This window comes from Lathyrus oleraceus, chromosome 2, assembly GCF_024323335.1.
Source record: "Lathyrus oleraceus cultivar Zhongwan6 chromosome 2, CAAS_Psat_ZW6_1.0, whole genome shotgun sequence".
Taxonomy (NCBI): Eukaryota; Viridiplantae; Streptophyta; class Magnoliopsida; order Fabales; family Fabaceae; genus Lathyrus; species Lathyrus oleraceus.
Window position 1 is genome coordinate 9,262,273 of NC_066580.1, and position 6,303 is coordinate 9,268,575.

Here is a 6,303-nt window from a genome sequence, read left to right on the forward strand (position 1 = left end):
CCAGTTATATGATAATTTAAGAACAAAAATCTTGAACCCAAATAATATTCTTCTCTTGCAATCCATCATAGAGAAAATTTTCAAAATAAAATAAACGTTTTTTTAAGTTTCAAAATTTTCATGTCAAATATTCCATTATCAAATCTTAATATTCAGAATGCTTTTATAATGAGGGTTTTAGGTTTCACGCAGATCATTAATGGTAGTGTGATGAGCGTTGATATTTATTAAATGGACGAAAAATATTTGTTTAAGGACGGTGAATAAATTGAATAAACACGCTTATATTTTACCTCATTTATTACTCAAAATCGAGGCAAATGTGTTTCTTTTTAGATAAAAATATAATAAAATATGTTTCATCTCAAACGTCACATACCTCTCGGTTTCTAACAAAAATCGAGAGGATTTTTTTTAATTACACTCTTTACACAAAATATTAAAATAAATTGTTTAAGCAAACCCAGATTTTGATAATGGATTCGTGGAGAACAACACATATTTTCAAATTTCTAATAAGTTATCAGTTCCAACCAAGAGAATTTTTTTTCTGTACTTGCAATCCATTCCAGAGATATTTCATTATCTTGAGCAAATGGTTTCATAGAAAATTCTTTCACATGAAAGAGAATAAGATGATTGTGTTTATGAATAATTTCTCAATGTTGTCAACCGAGGAAAACAATAGATTTCTCAATGTTTTCTTTGATTGATAACATACGAAGATTATTCCAAAAATACAACAACAACAACATCAACACCATTATATTGGGATGAATTGCAAGAGCAAAAAAATATTTTGTTAAAGATAGAAGAAGATTGAAGATTTTTTCTATTTTGCAATCCATCCCAAAGGATGATGTTTACAAGTTTGGAGCGACTACATATAAGTTAGATTTAGGGTAAAATCTGATTAACGAGTGCTTTTATAGTAAAATCTAATAATCTTATCTCCTGGTTATTAAATATAACCGAAGAAATTGATCATTAATTTAAAAATAAAATAAAAATAAAAATAAATGAACCATTTTTAAAGAAATAAAAACATAAATTTTTGTTGTTGGGATTCGAAGTATGTCCTGTATTGTTTTCCCCTCGGTTATATTTAGAAACCGAGGAAATATGTGGTATTTATTAAAAAAAAGGCGCGCGTTGACATTTTACCTCAGATTTTGGTTGGGTGAGATGTAAAGTGTAAGGGTGGAGACTTAAAAATGTAGCCATTTTGAAATTACAGAGAATATACTGAAAAATCCTAATCTAATTCTAATGTATATTATAATCCAGCAATCTCTAAAATGTTACAATTTACAACAACTGGTTTACTTTACTCATAGGTTAACTTGCGAACCAGTATCATTGTCATGCTGAGCAGAGAAATAAATGATCATATATATTTTTTTATTATATCTATATACAAAAATAATATTTATATGAATTTAGTAGAGACTCCTTCTTCCTTTACTCACACGTCAGGGTTACCTTTGGGCGAGGTCTTCGGATCATCATCCGAGCGACACAACTTCTGGGCGAGGGCGTTCTGACTTAGGACTTTTATAAATATAAGATTACACAGACCCTCAAGTATGAGGACTTTTTTAAGGACAAAGTGATTTTAAGCTCTTAAAACGCGATCCTCGCTGTATCAACAATTGCTTTGGACGAAGGCGAGTTCTTCAGGTAAGACGAATCCTTCAATTAGGGTGAGCCCCTCAACTAGGGTGATTCCCTTAGCTAGGGTGTGTCCCTCAGCTAGGGCAAGTCCTTCAACTAATTTTTTTTATAAGAAAGGAAAACGGTCTACGAAAGAGGACACCTACTTTTAGGCGATGTTTCAAAACATCAAAACGTCAATCACTTTTGAAAGCTTGAGTGTTAGAGTGGAAAAAGGTATGAGTGAAATTTAATGCACCTCATGATGGCGTTTCTTGGAAAGAATAATTCATTTTACTTCTCACACGTGTCCTCCAAGTGTGGAGACTTTCCCACTTCTTGTGGCAGTTCCTTATTGGGTTAATGTGTAGCCGTGTGTTTTTTGGGGCTTCCCTATATTACTTTGCAAAACCCTTTTATTTCTTCTTTTCTAATTCTCCTTCTTAAAAAATTATTTATGGGTTAAACACTCTAACAACCCAGTAAAATGTGCATCTAGAATCACATGTATTAAACTGTCAAAATTAGGCACCTGAAGCATATAACAATAGCAAATGAAATACATATTACATAAGTCTCGCAAACATGCAACAAAACTCTACATAATGTATATCATAAACAAAATACAAAGTAGCGGAAAATGATAAAATAACTAAGGTGACGCCAATAAAACCACTCCAACACACCATCTTGCATTTACCTTTAAATGTAGACTAATCACCTGGAAATTTTATCAACAAAAAGGGGTGAGAATAAACTATCTCAGTGGAGTTCTCCTATCTTATGAGTCCTATCATTCGTGAGGATTTACATATTTATTCTAAGGTTTTTCGCTTTATTTTATTAATTTTGCTCAACACACAAGCTACACATATTGATGCAAGCTCATGCATAGTTAGTCACAAGATACACAAAAATACCGGAACTGTAAGTGTAACCTTAAAATAGCACACACGTAAAAGAGTTAAATAAGATTACTCCAAATAATGACATTAATGTGTTATATGCAAAACTTTGCATACTCTTAAACTACATGATCTAGATATTATTGGGTCATGAGGAAGAACAACAATATTGACTAAGAGCCATACACAAGTGAGAGAGATACTACATATTCACCCAAAATTTGGTGATTGGTGTGTGGATTATGTCACTTATAAATACTCAAGTCTCCACATTTATAACCAACATGAGACTTCAACTCACGTTTGACTTATTATTCTTAACACCCCCTCAAGTATGAGTCCACAATGCTTTCCCTCAAGTGAAAACTTTTTTCTCCACATACACTTCACACTTGTACCATCGTTGACACCTCTTCTTGGACATTTCGATTTCAACGAGACACCTCTTCCTGAACATTTCGATATAAGTAACTTGGTCCATTTATTCGAACCAAAGGCTCTGATATCATTTGTTGGATCATGAGGAGACCTTGTGGTCATGGAGCATTAGTTTCGTTGATGCTCCTGGCTCTCCCGGATTCCCCAACAGATATAATCCATCGTCACAAAGATAACCACACATAAATCTTTTCTCGCCATTAAAAAAATCACACGTAGATCTCATCCGCCAGTAAAACAACCACATAGAAGTTTTGTCTTCCACTAAGACAATCACATAGAAATTTTAAAAAATTTATGTCACTAAGACAACTACACAATGCATATGACATGTTCTGCATGATGCAAAATAAAATATAATTCTGCTAGGCAACGACAAAATAAAAAAAATATTTACCTTCCATAAATTTAAGAACACAAATTATTCACTCATAATTCATGCAACACCGTACATTAATTAATGCAACACAAATCACAACATATAGGTGTCTATGTTTCATATTGGGACTAATTATTATTTTTTTCTTCGTATATATTTAACCAATCTCATATACCAAATCATATTATATACTATATATTAGTGATTACTTGCTACTATAAATGGTAACATGATCCACCAAATAAATTTCATATAATTCATTTCACGGTAGTGTATAACATGACCGTCGTCTTTGAGAGTGTCTATAATAGACTACTGCACAAGACATCTAGTTAAAATTTTTATTGTTAAAATGTAATTAAATAGAATTTTATAAATCTGTATTACTATTAAAATGTGATTAGATAAGGCCATCTGTTAACTTATTTATAAATCTTTATTACTATTAAAATGTGATTAGATAAGGCCATCTGTTAACTTATCAACTATGATCACCCTTCAATTAATTTATCAACTATTAATCATCAACTATCACTTATAAATTATAAACTATCAGTCATCAACCATAAATCATAAACTATAAACTATCAGCTAACTTATTAATCGACGGTTATTTTTACCAAACCAAGTCTTAACCTAACTATTATTATTATTATTATTATTATTATTATTATTATTATTATTATTATTATTATTAACTTCCCACCCCTACGTGTTATTCTTTTTTTCTTTTCTTTTTCTAATCCTCCACTTTATCATTCTTATTACAATTATTACTATTAATAATAATTAAATTCATTAGGCAACCTATAATTTCTTTGAATAAAATAATAAATTAATTATTATAGTTTTAATAATTCAAAAAATATACAAATCAAAGATATAAGACAATCAATTAGAAATTCATCATATCATGGCCACACAAACCATATAAATTAAAAGAGAATGATTAATCATTGCTAAAAGAATTAAGACTAAGGGTTTTTAGTTAAATAATTAAATAAAATAGAGGTGTTACATTAGTTATATGTAGGTGAGATGATGAGGGTCCCTCTTGACGAGAAGATTGAGTGTTTGGTAAAGATGCATGCGGCTCAGCAGCAGGCGATGTGATCCTTCGTCCAAGACATGACAGACACCAGGGGGAGGCGAATGTGATACTTCGCGAGTAGACAAGATTCACTCTTCCAAGGTTCCTATGAGGGACGAGAACCATTATGGGCCATCAGGGAGCCATGAAGTGGGGCCAGTCGTGGAGAGGACAACAGGTGACTCAGTTCCCTCTAAACTCTACTTATGAAACACCCAAGCTTTTAATGTAGTGGAATTCACTTATCGTTTATTTTACTTCTCTGAGAACCTTCCTAGTGATTATTAGTTACTTTCTGATATGTCCCCCGCCCAACTGTTTGCTCTGCTGGAGACCCAACTCGTGATGTGATTTTTAGTGGAGAAAACATTAAGGGAGAAATATTCTCGTACTCTCGGGGGGAGGGGGGGCTCTAATCTGGGGTGAATAATGTAAAAAAGTGCATCCGTGAAGGCAAAGCAGTGTTGAAGCTGTTGAGGGAGAGATGAGATACTTTGAAGGCACTCGACCATTCAAGTTCGTACCCAACTTTCTGAAATGGGAGTTTTTAAGCAATCACTGGGGAAATTCACGACACCCAAAAGGCTTGAAGCAGCTGGTCTCCCTACTTAAGGATGAAGGCATGGTGGCCTCTGTCCATCATTTTGAGGAGGTGAAAAGGCAGATTGTCCTTCTTTACCTTGATTTGGAATTTAGCTCCATGGATCCTTTCTAGGTGATTCAAGATGGGTAGTTGGTGGATGAAGAATAATTCATGCTCATTCCCCATTTTTTGATTATATTTCTTTTGCCCATTCAGGGTTCTTTTTATTGTACTTTTATGCCCCTTCGGGGGCTTTTGTAATTATTTTGAACAACGTCCCGTTAGGGGCGCCCCTTAACAAATTTTACCATCATTTTGATTGCTCTTTATTTTTGTTTAAGGATGTTTTTTGGTATGATTGCCCATGTGGGCTTACCCATTCAAGGGATCCAACAAATATGATTGCCTCATTGGGAAGCAAGGATCCCACTTAAGGATCCAACAATTATGATCGTCTCATCAGATGAAAATGATCCAAATTAAGGATATAACAATTGTGACCGTCCGTTGGGCGACAAGGATCCCACTTAAGGATCTAGTAATTAATTGCCTCATCAAGCAATAAGGATCCCACTTAAGGATCCAACAATTGTAATCACCTCATTGGGCGACATAGATCCCACTTAAGGATCCAACAATTATGATCGGCTCATTAGACGACAAGGATCCCACTTAAGGATCAAACAATTCATTTCCTCATCGAGCGACAAGGATCCCACTTAAGGATCCAACATTGTGATTGCCTTGTTGGGAGGTAAGGATCCCACTTAAGGATCTAGAAATTATGATCGCCTCATTAGGCGACAAGGATCACACTTAAGGATTTAAGAATTGTTTGTCTCATCGGGCGACATGGATACCACTTAAGGATCTAACAATTATGATCGCCTCATTGGGCAATCTTTTCTTGAACTCTTAAGTTTTATGCAAAGAAATGGATAGTCAAACATACAAATTTTAACATGATGAAAAGTGAGGTGTCTCATTAAAAACCCTAACCCCTTATAAGAGCAAACGGAAAAAGTGTGCCCTATAAAGTAACTCGTTCTTTACAATTGGTAGAGATACAACACTCGTCCATAAAAATAAAACAACCAAACAATATTAAATAAAACAAATGGTAGCTACACTGACGTCTTTAGAGGGTATGTCTCTTGAATCTTTATCCTTCACTCTCTTTAGAGGTTTAAGAGGAGGTTTCCTCGCCTTTGTGGAAATCCTTTGGCGACTTTAATCACGAGTCTATCTTTTTGGC